The sequence below is a fragment of the Polypterus senegalus genome, chromosome 3 (assembly GCF_016835505.1).
Source record: "Polypterus senegalus isolate Bchr_013 chromosome 3, ASM1683550v1, whole genome shotgun sequence".
NCBI classification, from domain to species: Eukaryota; Metazoa; Chordata; class Cladistia; order Polypteriformes; family Polypteridae; genus Polypterus; species Polypterus senegalus.
Window position 1 is genome coordinate 6,468,432 of NC_053156.1, and position 16,651 is coordinate 6,485,082.

Consider the following 16,651-nt stretch of genomic DNA (forward strand, 5'->3'; position numbering starts at 1 on the left):
TGACTTCCTTAGCTTTGGGTTGTTCACGTTGTCTCATCATACGTTTATGCATGTGATCCCTTTCCCTAATGGAAGCTTATTGCTTTTAAGATACAGCTGCCTGTTTTTGTCCATCTGGCAGTTACTCTCTATTTGACATATTAGGTGTTAACATTTGCAGTGCACCATCTACAGGAATGTTTTTTTTTTTAATTCAGTTAGCACGAAAGTGCACAGCATTTGTCATTCCAACAGATGGTACATCACAAACATTAGCACTACTTTTACGAATCTCATACTAAATGTCTTATAACAGAGATAGAGAAACTTGACAAACACAGAGATACACAGAAACACAGACAGACACTTCATATGACTCTGTTATAAGCCATTTAGTACAACCTTCTGTTGGAATGACAAATGTGATGAATTGTATTACTACAAATGTTTGTGAAGCACCGTATGTTGAAATGACAGAGACATGGTTGCCAGATGGACACACAGATATGCAGACACACAGAATTCCATCTGGCAGTTACTCTCAATCCATCCATCCATTATTCTACCTGATATATCCTAACTACAGGGTCACAGGGGCCTGCTGGAGCCAACCCCAGCCAATACAGGGAGCAAAGCAAGAAACAAACCCGGGGCAGGGCGCCAGCCCACCGCAGCAGTTGCTCTCTGTTGGTTGTATTCAGTATTAATGTTAGCAGTGTTGTGTGTCTGCCCATTACAATGTCTCTGAGATACGCCATTTAGTACAGGATTTGTACAAGCAGTGTTAATGTTTATTGAGTGCCATCTGTTGGAATGACAAAATGCAATTTAACACTAAAAATGTTTATTAAGTGCCATCTGTTGGAATGACAGAGACAAAGCAACTGGAAGAACAGAACACACAGAAAGTTTAATTAAGTTGGATATAATGGGCTGACCTGCTGTTTTGTGGACAGGAAAAGTTTTGTATGGACCAATGCTGACCTGTGGACTGACAGTTGGGAAATCTTCTGCACACATCAGGGTGCTATATAACCTGACATTCTCTTAACTGTCTTAATGGCTTCTGAATGAGTCCATTATAACATTTAAGTCTTTCTCCTAAGCAGTACATACAAGTTTAAGACTTCCAATTGTTTATTAAAGCCAGACATTTTTAGATGTTGTGAAGATGTAGGAGTATCTGACACTGGGTGGACTTGCTGTGCAGAGTTACTTTATGACCTAAAGCCTGCTGACTTGCTGTCCCCCAAAATGCATTACACTATGTGGATGAATGAAATAAATAGAGTATGTGACAAGTGACACTACAAGGTGCATCAGTGTTTTGTTTGATACACAGTTACAAATCAGTTAAACCGCAAATGTCTTCAAAATAAAAAGCAAATCAGTTAGATCTGCTGCCTTAGAACTCTGATAGTTTAGCTGCCACTGCCACAGAGAAATGCATGTTGTGTGTTTGATGATTTAAAAAAAGAAAGACGTCCAGTAAATCAGACAAAGACAATCAGCACAACGTCAGACTGACAGAGAGCAACGGGGGGAATACTGTCTGGAATTTAATGTGAGGGTCCGGAAAAGACAAAAACACACAGCTGTTACTGTACACTGTCTGTGTGTGTTTGTGTGTGTGAGGGCCTCTCATGAGCACAGGGTGGTCCAGCACACTCCATACAGGAGTCAGAGGGGCTCTGAGCAGAACAGTACAGGATGGAGTGTCAGACCACCACTGGGCACAACCTCAGCTCATCTGAACCTGCTGATTTAATGTGCTGCTCGCTGTGATGAGGAAAGAAAGTCAAAGTGACTGAGAACAAAAAAACAAAACAGCAGACAGAGGAGAAGAAGGAAACTGCAGAGAGCCAGCAGCTGACCACTGTGGAGCTGTGAGGAGAGACCACCGCAGCCCTGAGCGGCTCCTGACAAACAAATATAATGAAGACATCTGAGATTTGATGAACTCATTAGTGAGTAAGAACTGAAATGAACAAACAAACATCCTGAGAGAATTTGTGAAGCACACACAGCAGAGAGACGCCTCATGTGAATGACGTCAGCAGAGAGAATATGGCAGTCAGTCGCAGGGCCTCAGTGTATAAACATCTCAGTGTGCAGGCAGGACGGCTCAGTCAGGGACAGACATGGAGTTTAAACAACTGAGATTTGGACGTTGCTTTCCTCACAGTAATACATCTTGTCGTAAACTGATTTATGAAACTGAAGTTTATGGAGTTTATTACACTTTCTCGTGTCTTTTGCTTTTCTCGACAGTCTTTGGAAATCTTCTTGTCATCATTTCTATTTCTCATTTTGTTCAGCTGCACACGCCGACTAATCTTCTGATCCTTTCACTCGCAGCGGCCGATTTCTTAACAGGTTTCTTTGTGATGCCCTTCTCTTTGGTTCTCCTGATTGATGGTTGCTGGTACTTTGGAGTTATTTATTGTTATTTGTATCAGGCACTTGCAAATATTCTTACTACAGTAATTGTATATAATGTGGTTTTAATATCCATTGATCGCTACATTGCTGTCTGCCATCCTTTCTTTTACAGCTCACAAATAACTTTAAATGTTGCAAAGGTCAGCATTGCTGTAGTGTGGCTGTTTGCACTTTTAATTATAATCATAGGTTTAAGTTTGAGTTTTTTTGACGTAGAGTTTTGTGAAGGAGCTTGTGCAGTATTCACTTATGATGAAATGGTCATTTTTATTTTACTTGTAACTTTTTTTATTCCTTATTCACTGATGATTGGTTTTTATATCAGAATATTTGTAGTTGCAAGAAGCCATTCAAGAGCCATCAACTGTATGATAGAAAAGAGACAAACTGTGGAGGTGAGTGACAGTAAAATATCAAAACCGTCTGAAAGAAAAGCCGCAAAAACATTAGGAGTAGTCGTGGGGGCTTTTATTGTCTGCTGGCTGCCTCCTTACTTTTATAATCTTTTTACTGATATTAATAACATCATCACACGTATCATCAGGAATGTCCTTGTGTTGGTAAGTGAAGTGAACTTTGGAGTTAATCCAATTCTTTACGCTTTTCTTTATTCCTGGTTCAGAAAAGCACTTAAAATAATCCTGACTTGTAAAATATTTAGTCCAGCTTTTTCAGTTATCAATTTACTGTAAATGTTAAAGAAAATAAAAATGTAATTTTCTTAACTTCTTTTTAATTATTTGTAAATTATGCCTTTGCTCATTTTTCATATTAGCAGTGAAATACTTGGATGTATTTCTTAACAATACAATCATTTCATATTCACTGTATTGTTTTGAAGGCTGTTTTTGTTACAATTGTACTTTATTCATGTGGAGTGTACACTGTTTATGATTATTGCTTATTTCACCACAGTTATTTCAATAAATCTCCTTATTTGAATGTGTAATAAACAGCACTGAAAATTTTGGAGACTCCTGACAATTCATAGAAACACTTGAGTTTCTTGATGACTTTTTAGTTTTTTTTAACATTGTATAATAATTATTGGTATTTCCATTTTTTTGGGCTAGAATTATTTATTTCAATATGAATTAAGCATTGTGCTGAATTTTACCCAGTATCTGGAAATATAAAAATCTTTAAACATCTGCAGTTACAATTTACAGACGTTCAGATTTCACAACTAAAAACTCCACAGCTGAGCTCAGACGACGACCGACATTCTGTTGGCTCACTAAATGACACTGAGGTGACTGTGAGGAACTGAAATGTACGACTGAGAAGGTCAAATGAGGTTTGATGTCCACAATTAAACGTAGGATTTGCTGCTTTAGACTGACATTTGTTAATATTTGTGAAGTCTCATTAGCCGCAGTGCTCACCTCATAGAGAACACAATTAATACTTCAGAGAACAGCATTGTGCTCAGTTCTAGAAAAACAGAGAAACTTAAACCTTTAATAAAGGAATTACATTTGTATGTCAGTAGTCGTCTGGCTACCACCACATTGATTCCTTTTGATAGTCACATCACAAATTGTTCAGGCTTTCTTTCTCTTTCATTTGTCAAATAGGTTCTGATTGTTGTAGAGCACAATGGCTCAGAAAGTGTTCAGTTATCTTGGTAAGACTTTTACAAATTTAACAACACAATACAGAGGTGTCTACTCATTTGTGTTAATTGATATTTTATATCTTTGAAATGAATACTTCAGTGAGGATTTGAGCACAAGTCCATTTTAGTGATCATTAACAAAGACCTGATGCTTTATATCTGTGTGTTTAGATAAACCTCAGCATGTTGATTTCAAACACGTGAAAGTTCTTTGTGTCAAGTCGTGTCACTAATCACAAACAATGTTGTGACTCTCCACTCAGATTTTAAATTTGATTCAGCTCATAGTATTTCCTGATTGTGATGTCTGTTCAAGTGAAATGCCATTATATAAACACACACAGCTGAAGTCATTTTGTGTTAAATTCCTTGACTTTGCTCTCTGGTGTCAGTTCTCGTCTCAGGTTTCTCTAGTTTGCACTTAGCTTTATTTAATTTATTCCCCTGACGTCTCTTCCTTTCCCCTAACCACAGGCTGACGAGTTGCGCGTTACACAATCCATTACACTGATGAAGTTGTTGAAAGTGTCTCCCTTCCTAGAATTCAATTTATTGGCCAGATGCACGCATGTGGACAAGTAATTTTTTTTTGATGTATTGATGCAACACACAAGGAGATCACAAAATAAAACAAAACATCAAATACGACACATTGTAATGTGATTTTATTATGTTTAATATCATATACTTGCTATTGAGGCCAAGAGTGAGGTTGTGCCTGATTTGCTCTATGAACTTCAATGTTAATTTCTGCAAATATCAATGTCATTTAAAAGAGAACTGTGTTATGACAATTTACTGAAGTTAACTGACAGTACACAACCCACTCCATGCCACCAGAACCCTACTTTGTACTTTAAAATGATTTATTCTTTCATTTTGTCAGAGCATGAGGGCGAGTTAGCACACACCCACCTCTTGGTGGCCATTATGAAACTGACAAATCACTCAAAAGGATAAAACTTTGATTTTACTGTCAGGGAATTAATGAGGAGCTCTGTCGCTTTTGTATTTCGTGTCTGACATGTCAACTGCGACAGATTCCTAGGAAAGAACATGCTGCTCTTGTTACAATCTTCTGATAGATATACAAACTTCTGAAAGTATCTGAGTGGACATAGTAGATCCTCTCGAACCCTCGGCCTGAGGACATAACTAGTAGGGGTCATCGCGCATATCCCATAGGGGGACCAAGGGATGTAAGCATATTACTGTGTCTTCTAGTACTAGGCACTGCTTCAGTCAAGGCCAAATGCCGTGTCTCGTGGAAGGGGGTGTATGTTGAAACTGATCACTTCTGCATACACTGCTTCCACGTAGGCCGCTTTTGGCCAAGGACACCTAATTAGTATATAAGGGAAGGTTCCGCCCTCAGTTTCTTTGGACGCTCAACCGTGGGGAAAGGTGCACACCGCCTGGTCTTCTCTTGATAAAAGGCACACGGGGTTGATCCTCTGACGAGACTGACATGCGGGCTCCCTCAGTCTACTGGTCTAGGATGATGGCTCTGGGTCTTTTGATGTATGTTACTGTAAGTATAAGTTTGTCTCTTTAAATATATTACTGTAAGCATATATATTTATTTCTATAACCTATTGTTACTGCATTATACTATTCATATGTATTTATATGTTATAATTGAATAAGTAAATTTTATTGAAGTATCGGACCTCTTCTCTCTGATTTTTGCCCACTTATTCTAAAGGACCCCTTGAACCATTTTCCCAAATCAAAACAAAGATCGATATAAAACTGAGGTGCCTCATTCCAAAAATACTTTCAAATATATCACACAATTATGCAATATATTTGGTAAAATCAGACCAATACTAAGAGCTTATATGGAACATGCACAATCAGCCCAAATCTATACCCACGGTAAGATGCTCCTAGAGTTTTCTCCCAGAGATTGGGTCAAGCTTCTTCCACTTCCTATTCCAAATTATTGGTTCATTGGCAAGAGTGCTATAAAATTAAGGAAAGGAAAGGACTGGATGAGTATTTGGCTAAACAACCCAAACAGTGTTGAGAGTTCAAAGCAGATATCCTGTCTGTCTGAGAACTGATAAATGAAAGACCTGGTCGGACCTCTCTAATTGAACGACATTATATCTGACCCAGGAGTAGTTGTCCAAGAAGGCCCGTAAACACTCCTGGAAGAAGAATGAGCAGAAGTGGAACTTAAGGTCAAACAAATGCTGGATCTTGGACTGATTGGGAAAAGTTTTAATCCCTGGTCCAGTCCTATTGTATTGCTCCCAATGACTGATGGCAGTTAGCACTTTTGCAATGACTTATGTCAGCAAGTTTCCTGTATCGATGCACATGTGATGTTGCGAGTGCAAAAACTCATCAAGCAACTCAAAACAAGCATGATATTTGACCACCCTTGACATGACAAAAGGGCAAATTCCTGGCAAAAGGGCAAAATACTGGCAAATTCCCTTTAAGAGTGCTATGGTCAACAACTCTTATAGTGCTGCCTACCAGAATGACATGTTCATCCTTACCAGAACATGTTAAGAACACATGCAGCAGGTTTGAGGGTTGCTACTCACACTATATAACAGTGGCATTCACATTATTTTGGATCAATTGAGGTAAAATAATTGCACTATAAGGTGGGAGGTAGTAGAATTCAACCACAGTGTATCATAGTTAATGCTTTACTGAACTGGCCCTGTCCACAAACCAGGTGCCAAGTACAAGCATTCCTGGCATTTGTGGAGTACTACCACAGATGTGTGCCTCATTTTTCCTAGAGGGCTATGCCCTTGACTGACTTGACAAACAAGAGAGCTCCTAACATAGTGGTTTGGGGCAAAAAAAATTGAAACAGGTCCTTACAACTGCACCTGTATTCTTGGATTTTTCTCTGCCTTTTATTGCCCAAGCTGACAATTTGGTCACAAGTCTATGTGCAACGTTGAGCAAGAGTGTTGTGTGTGGAGAACGCCACATCATGTTGCTGAGTCAGAAATTACTGGACCTTGAAACCAGGTATGCGGCTGTGGAAAGGGAAGCATTAAGTGAGCAATTCTTCAGCTGAGGTATAACCTGCATGGCCATGAATTCACTCTACTCATCGACCATACAACTTTATAGTGGATGGCCCTGCACAAATAGTCAAACCAACATGTCACTCGATGTTTCTTGGACCTTAATTCATTTAAATTCAAAATTCTACATTGCCTCAGTTCCCTCCATGTCAATGCTGATGCGTTTCTCAGAGATATAGCCTTACGGTTTGGGCTACCTGATCCAATTGGTCTGGGCTTCCATGTCACACACATGTGCTTAGGAGACAACTTCAAGGTTCATATTAATGTAATTACACGCCCAACCAGAGGTTGGTGCTGTTGCCTACTGATTTTTCTCCTCCTCCATCTGTAGAAGCAGTGATTGACCGTTGTATCCTGAATAATGTCACATCAAGTTCCTAGCAACCTGATCCCACTTCTTCCTGCCCTGGATGATATGTAAACACAGGCACTTGTCATTTGAGGGGACATTCTCTGAAAGTGTGGAGTACTTTTACAAGGAATTCACTTTAATTCTTTTAAAATCTGCTAAAGAGACAACTTCTACTTTTTTAATAAAATACAGAAAAAATGTCTGTATATTTACAGTAATCCCTCGCAATATTGCGCTTTGACTATCGTGGTTTCACTCTATTGCGGATTTTATATGTAAGCATATCTAAATATATAACACGGATTTTTAGTTGCTTCGCGGGTTCTGCGGACAATGGGTCTTTTTTACTTCCGGTACATGCTTCCTCAGTTGGTTTGCCTAGTTGATTTCATACAAGGGACGCTATTGGCGGATGGCTGAGAAGCTAACCAATCAGAGCACGCAGTTAAGTTCCTGTGTACTGATTGGCTCAGCGATGGAGCGCTGAATTCGATTCTGTGGCGTTAACCAGGAAGTCTCGTCTCGCTCATTCAGCATCAATGTGTTTCGCTGTGTAAACAGTTAACTTTTGTGCTCTTTTGTGTTTATCTTTGTGCGTAGTCAAGTCCTTCATTGTGGCTCCAAAATGATCTGCTCCTGCTATTGCTTCAGGGGCCATGCCCAAGCACCAACGGAAGATGTTAATGATTGCTGAAAAGGTAAACATTTTGGATATGTTGAAGGAAGGGAAAAGCTACACCACTGTAGGACGCTATTACAGCATCAATGAGGCTACGATTCTTTTGATTTAAAAAGTAGGAAAGGAATATAAGATCTACGGCCGCAGTGTCCTTTCAGCCAGGGTGCAAAACGAGTTGTAAGTGGATGTAATAAGGCAGTAGTGTGGATGGAATCTGCTTTAGGGATTTGGATTGAAGAAGAAGAATGGCAGTGCTACACAGTCGCCTGAAGAGGCTCCTTTGGAAGAGCTGTAATGCTCTCGTTTGTTGTGCAGTAAAACTAAACTCGTCGTTATCGGACAAGTCATCGTGTCATGGTTGGTGAGTAACCATAATTTATTTTCTACTTACAGTACTTAGTACATGTATGGGTGTTTAGTGTCACTGTACACATATTTACTGTATACTATTTTTCTTGCATTGTACGTATTTATTGCTGGTGGCCTGTCTATCATAATGGCTGTAACATATGTGATATCGGAGACACTCGATATCTTTAAAATAATATTTAGGTTTTACTGTATATAAACAGTGTGTTTATATACATAATTTCAATGAATCTTACCTAATATCTAAGAGAATACAAAGGGATTATGCTGTATAACTGTGCGGGGAATATTTATAAACAGTCTGGGAGAGTTTATAAGGGCTTAAAATATATTAAAATAACCATACAAACATATGGTTTCTACTTGGCAGATTTTCACCTATCGCGGGAATGTCTGGAACGCAACCCCCGCGATCGAGGCGGGATTACTGTATTGTGTGTTCATTTTGTACATAATATTTCAATGCAGCAACCCCATTAGATGGAATAGCATGGAGGATTATAAAGATGATTCCAAATCAGTCAAGGGTGCTTTTAAAAATAAGTAAAACTTTTAAAACAATTATGAAAAATATTTTTAACGATAGTGACAGTAAGAGTATTCTATCCAAATGTAATTCCTTTGTTAAAGGTTTAAGTTCTTCTGTTTTTATAGAATTGTACACAATGCTGTTGTTGGAAGTATTAAATGTATTTGTTGATTTCAGTTCCTAATTCTCTAATGAGTTCATCAAATCATAGATGTTTTCATTATATTTGTTTCTCAGGAGCCACTCAGAGCCTTCAGTGGTTTCTCTTCACATCTCCAGATGCTTGATTTGAACCCTGGTCCAGCTGCTGGCTCTCTGCAGTTTGCTTGTTCTTCCTGTATCTGCTGTTTTGTTTTTGTTCTCAGTCACTTTGACTTTCTCTCATCATAACAGCGAGCAGCACTTTAAATCAGTGGTTACAAGTGAGCTGAGGCTGTGCCCAGTGGTGGTCTGACACTCCATCCTGTCCTGCACCCAGTGCTGCTGAAAGCCTCTCTGACACCTGTGAGTTGAACCTTCATGGATTGTGCTGGATCCTGGCACATATCAGTTACGGAGAGAGTGGCGTATGGGTTGTTGATTTACATTGCAGGAAGGAAGATTCTAACACAGATACTAAAATGTTGAATAAAAAAAGCTATTCTCAGAACTATCGGAGTAGATTTCTAGGACATAAAAGTATCTTTCCTCTATAAGGGAAATTGTTAGGTAAAGCTGTGCTCGGGATGGAGAGAGCAATCACTCAGCATGTACGAGTAGGGACTAGGAGGAGAAAAGAGAATTCTTTCTTCATAGTTTTTAAACCCTAACCTAACTATGACCCTAACCCAAACCCTAAACTTAACCAGGACACACCAAAAGCAATAAGAATTCAGGCCCCAAAACTTGAATACCACCCCACAAAAAACAGGTCCTAACATTAAACTAGATAAACTAACCATAGGTTTATCCCAAACCCTAGTACAACAGATACAATTCTTAACCTAAACTATAACACACCCCAAATAATTGACCTTCAGAACCCTAAAACTATGGAGAACCCTTCCAAACCCTAAAAACAAAGGGATATTAACATTGATTTGCATATTCAGAGGCGTAAATTCTCGGAGTGGCAGCAGATGCGTGCATGAGCGTTACTTTTCACTCTGACCAGGATTTATGTAGTGGAAGAATGTGGAAGTTGGAGAATGCATGGATTTATGCATCTGGACTTTTTGTGCGTACCCCATTTCCGCTTTTTTTCTATGCCATGTTTTAGTGTCAATTCTACGCATGCTGTTATGCATGAGGCCCCTGGTGAGCACAAGATTAAGAGAACCAGATCAGATCTGGGAGGGCATGTGTGAAGGGCTACATAACAAAGACATGCGTCTCCTCTGTAACTCCAAATGGGGAGGTTGAGCAAATAGTAAACTTTGATTTAGTCATTATAGCTTTTAACATTCTTAAATGTTCCTAATGTGCCTTAAAAGGTAATTGGGTCTGCAAATCAGAGATACAAGCTGGCCATCTGAGAAACTGACACAGATGATTCAGGCCGAAACAACTGAATGTGTGAGGCTTTTCAGTTTCTTAATGGCTGTGTGGCTGTGTTTATTTTGCTTTTCTTCTTTTCTGGGTCTTCTCTTCAATTCATCATCTGATGACTCTTTAAAGTTTGTCAGGACCAAGTTGAACACCTCAAGCCCCTCTCTGTCTAATGTCATTTTTACAGACTGTATCAGTACACGTCTATGAGGTGAGCATGTACAAAGATAACCAATGGTTCAAGAGCTTCGCTTTTACACATGTAGTAAGTCCAAAAAATTGGCGATTTCAACTTGACCCTTTTTAATATCAGAATTATTTAAATTTTGACCTTCTAAATCCTACTTGTCTGCAAAAGGTGTCTGTCTAATTTTCTGACTGCAGAAAAAGTCCCCTCTGTGTCAAAATGGCCCTCTGTCTGTAGCAGCAGGTCCTCCTTCTATGTGAAGACAAGCTGCTCCATGGAAAGCGCACTTACAGTTAAAACATATAATAATAATTAAAATAAAAAAAATAAAATGTCTATAATCCTTTGAACAATTTAAAAAATGTGATATAAAACATACTAAAATCACTTTACACTCTGTCATATTTGATCTTTTTATATTTTGTTCACTCTTTGAATGTTGCAACAGCACGACAAAGACAAATTCCTCACCACATTAGTGCAACTGATCAATAAAGAGAATTGTGGGAAGGGAGACACATTCAACAAATTCATCAGTGCAACCTGCAAACCGTCAACCTGTGGTTAGGGGAAAAGAAGAGACGTCAAGGGAATAAATAAAATAAAGCTGAGTGCAAACTGGAGAAACCTGAGACGAGAACTGACACCAGAGAGCAAAGTCAAGGAATTTAACCACAAAATCAATCAATCAATCAACATTTATTTATATAGCACATATTCATACAAAAAAAATGTAGCTCAAAGTGCTTTACAAAATGAATAGAGTAATAGAAGACACAATAAAAGATAAACATAAGTCAACATTAATTAACATAGAATAAGAGTAAGGCTTCAGCTGTGTGTATTTATATAACGGCATTTCACCTGAACAGACATCACAATCAGGAAATACGATGAGCTGAATCAAATTTAGGATCTGAGTAGACAATCACAGCATTGTTTGGGATTAGTGACACGACTTGACACAAAGAACTTTCAGGTGTTTGAAATCAACATGCCGAGTTTTATCTAAACACACAGATATGAAGCGTCTGGTATTTGTTAATGATCACTTGTGTTTAAATCCTCACTAAAGCATTCCTTTTAAAGATATAAATATCAATACACAGAAATGAACACACAACTCTGTATTGTCTTGTTAGATTTTTAAACGTCTTACCAAGATAACTGAACACTTTCTGTGTATGAAGCAGAAGGAGCCATTGTGCTCTACAACAACCCTGTGGCCATTTGACAAATGAAACAGAAAGAAAGCCTGAACAATGTGTGATGTGCATATCAAAAGGAATCAATATGTGCTAATGGTGTATTTATCTGAGCATAAATAATAAGAATAAAAAACTTAGAGAAACTGCAGAGCTGAAAACTGAGGAAGTTTAGTGACAGCGGCAGAGACCCAAGAGCAGAACTTGACATCAGAGAGAAAAGGAAAGGTGATGTGCATCCCACGGAAGAGTATTCACAGTCATACAATACAGTTTATTTTTGTATAGCCCAAAATCACACAGGAAGTGCCGCAATGGGCTTTAACAGGCACTGCCTTTTGACAGCCCCCCAGCCTTGACTCTCTGAGAAGACAAGGAAAACCTCCCAATAAAACCTTGTAGGAAAAATGGAAGAAACCTCGGAAAGGCAGTTCAAAGAGAGACCCCTTTCCAGGTAGGTTGAGCGTGCAGTAGGTGTCAAAAGTAGGGGGTCAATACAATACAATATACAGAACAGAACAATTCCTTAAGACAGCATAATAATAAAAATTTTAGAAGTACGGTTTAACAGTAGATGATATGACATAATTAGGTTTGGATATTTTTAGAGTCCTGGAGACCTCATCCATCTAGCTGCCTCCCATTTGGCCATGCCACGGCTGAAACGTTGCTCGATGAAAGGACCCTCTTTCCCATGATTCCTGTGATCCTCCATCAGGGATGACTTTACCATAGGCAGGCAAACAACTTGGCAGGTGGGCCGTGGCACCAATGGCCACATTTGGGTACCGAGAAAAGAAACAGAATAGGTGAGGGTTAGTATTCAAATATAATTATCATGTTACTTATGTTATAGTGCTAATGACTAACAACAGAGATGCAGTATGTACAGTTAATCAGCAGCTCTAGTCAGGATATGCTAAACTGAAGTAGTGAGTCTTCAGCCGGGATTTAAAGGCTGAGACTGAAGGGGCATCTCTTATGGAAGCAGGAAGACCATTCCACAGTTTAGGGGCCCTGTAACTAAAAGCTCGACCTCCCACTGTTATTTTATTAATCCTTGGAATCCTAAGCAGACCGGCATCTTGAGATCTTAATGTGCTCAGGTTTGTAAGTCATGATAAGTTCAGACAAGTAAGCGGACCTTGGCCATTTAATGCTTTATATGTTAAAAGGAGGATTTTGAAATCTGCCCTAAACTTAACTGGGAGCCAGTGTAAAGATTTAAGAACTGGGGTTATGTGTTCATATTTTCTTGTTCTTGTAATAATTCTTGCAGCGCATTTTGGATTAACTGGAGGCTGTATAGAGAACAGTTTGAACAGCCAGTGAACACCGCATTGCAGTAGTCAATCCTACTAGAGATAAATGCATGAATTAATTTCTCACAATCCTGTTTATTTAGAAAGCGCCTTAATTTCCTAACATTTTTAAGATGGAAAAACATGTTTTGGACGACTTTGTAATATGCTTTAAATGACATGCTAGAGTCAAAGATAACTCCTAGATTGCGGGCTGATTCAGTAAAATTAATTGGGATTCCAACTGAGTTAAATGACGACAAAATATTGCTGTGATCAGCGTCATTCCCTCCAACAATTAACATCTCTGTTTTATCTGTATTTAAAGACAAGTAGTTCTCATTCATCCATTCCTTTAATTCACTAACACAACTAATTAAAGACAACATCGGAGAAACTTCATTTGATTTAAATGAAAGGTATAACTGGGTGTCATCTGCATACAGTGAAAATTAACATTATGTTTCCTAATGAGAGATCCCAGTGGAAGCATGTAAAGTGAAAACAGTAAAGGTCCCAGTACTGAGCCCTGCGGGACACCATATTGAACTTCTGTGTATAATGATGGAGTACTGTCTGCACATTTCTGTACATACTGGAATCGATTTGATAAATAAGAACTGAACCAAGCGAGCACGGGCCTGTAAGCCCAACATCGTTTTCTAGCCTGTGCAGTAAAATAGAATGGTCAATGGTGTCAAATGCTGCACTTAAGTCCAACAACATAATTACAGTGGAATTTCCTTCATCAGAGGATATCAGAATGTCATTTACAACCCGTGTTAGTGCCGTTTCTGTACTATGACCAGTGCGAAAGCCAGACTGGAATTTCTCAAATAAATTGTAATGCGTAAGGTGTGACTGAAGCTGACTGGCGACTACTTTCTCTAGTATTTTAGAGAGAAATGGTAAATTTGAAATAGGCCTATAGTTATTTAGTATGTGTGGGTCTAGGTCTGACTTTTTAAGTAAAGGTTTAATGACTGACACTTTTAGTGCATCAGGTACGTGCCATGCAGTAATGAACTATTGATAATGTTAGAATAGGCGCTGCAAGATCATCCATTGCACTTTTTACTAGTTTTGTTGGCACTGGATCTAGGGAACAAGTAGTGGGCTTCATTTTAGTAATTAAAGTTAAGACTTCCTGCTCAGTTACAGGATTAAAATTATTAAAGTGCTGAATGCAATGTGGACAGGGTCTGCTAAGCTAGTATTTGGTTTGTACTGTGATGCTGAGATCTGGGATCTTATATTTTTAATTTTCTCATTGAAGAAGTTCATAAAGTCTGTACTGCTAATATCTGTTGGTATTTTGCACTGTTGATCTGAATTCCCATTTGTTAATTTAGCCACTGCTCTAAAAAGTACCCTAGGATTTTTATTATTGCTATCTATTAATGTAGAATAGTATTCTGAGCGAGCTTTAAAGAGGGCTTTTTTATATTTATTAACACTCTCTGTCCATGCAATTTGAAAGACATGTAGCTTTGTTGTTCTCCATCTGCTCCAGTTTTCGACACTCTAATTTAAGAGCTCGAGTATTTTCATTAAACCAGGGAGAGTTTCTATGTGCTTTGATCACTTTTGTTTTAGGGGAGCCACTGTGTCCAGAGCATCTCTCAAGGTCACATTATAATGTGATATTAGCTGATCTAAATTGTTTTCCACGTTTACATTTGATGTTAACTGATCTAAATGGTTTTCCACAATTACACTCGACTTACTCAAGGTATCTATAAATTTTGAAGCAGAATTACAATCTAGATGTCACACTGTCTTTGTTTTAATCTGCGAGTGCGCTGGCATGGGCAGAACTAAATCAAACGTAATTAAGAAGTGATCGGAAATAACTACATTTAATGGAGTAATATTTAAATTTTGAATTTCAACTTTGTAAGTTATAATTAAATCTAATGTATGGTTATGATTATGAGTTGGACCTTTGACAATCTGACAAAATCCTACTGAATTTAACAAATAAGTAAAACATTTGCTAAAAGTGTCAGTTTCCACATCAATGTGTACATTAAAATCCCCCATCAGAACTACGTGATCATAATTTATAGCCAAATCAGACAGAAGGTTGCTAAATTCAGTCATGAACAATGAATATGGCCCTGGTGGTCTGTAGACTAGCACTATAATTGTGTTGGAATCTGTTTTAATATTTAAAATGAATGCCTCAAAGGATGTAAAGTTGCCTAAATTTTTAGGAGTGATTTGCATTTTGTTACAATGAATTATTCCAAGGCCTCCTCCTCGACCAGAATCTCTAGACTTATGAAGGAACGAGTATCCATCTGGTGACGCCTCAGCTAGGGGACAGTGTCACATTTACTAAGCCAGGTTTCAGTAAGAAGACACAGATCAGATTTTGTACTTAATATGATATCATTTACCAAAACAGCTTTAGTGCCAAGAGAGCGAATGTTCAATAAACAGCATTTAAAACTGCATGGTTCTTTCTGAACTGCTGATATATTTTTTGTTTTAATTTGAATTAAATTTCTATTACAGATGCCCCTGGTGGAGTGTCTGGTTTTATCCCTTGGTCTAATTATACACCTTATTTTTGGTTATCAATTAATTTATGGTTTGTATCAAGACTAAATTTACTGGATGCCCCACAACAGGGATTATGGGTAACAGCTTCAGGAAAATAACAGGTGGGATAAAGAACAGCCTGTGATTTAAGATCACATGACTGCGGCCTGGATGGTGCTCTAATCAGTCAACCAGGCAGTTTTGCTGCCATATTTTGGGATAATACATAAGATCCCTCCAGTTAGGATGAAGACCATCTCTTCTGAAAAATCCAGGCCTTTCCCAAAAATCATCCCAATTGTTCACAAATGCTATGCTTTTATTTGCACACCAGGTTTCTAGCCAGCAGTGAAAGGAATGCAATCTGCTATAAATCACATCCCTCTATACAATCTTGGTAAGGGACCAGATACAATTAAATTCCGACATTTTGTTTTAGCTTTGGTGCATAGAGAGATGAAGTTCGCTTTAATACCTCAGATTGCTGTAAATAAATATCATTAGTGCCGACATGCAGCAATAAGGTAGATACTTCATCGCGGCAACACGGTCCAATGCGGCCTTTATGCCAGAAATCTTGGCCCCTGCGAGGCACTTAACATTAACTGCTGGTTTAACATAGTTTGGAACTCTAACATTCCGCACTATGGAATCGCCAATTATGAGCACTTTATTATTCTCAGTTTCCACAGGCGCGCTGCGGAGAGCTGAGAACCTGTTCTGGGTCCGCATTGGTGACCTGGGTGCTGGGGGACTAAATTTTGGATTCTTAGACCCCCGTCTTATTGTTACCCACTCGCCCTGTGGCTGAATTGGTGCTGCTGATTTCGGCCTCGCACTGACTACAGTGGGAC

General features: G+C 38.6%; 1 pseudogene; it reads right to left on the reverse strand.

The window, feature by feature from the left end:
* Nucleotides 1–12,890: 12,890 nt before the first annotated feature.
* On the reverse strand, nt 12,891–15,694 carry LOC120524783 (annotated as a pseudogene).
* Between the last annotated feature and the right edge of the window lie 957 nt (nt 15,695–16,651).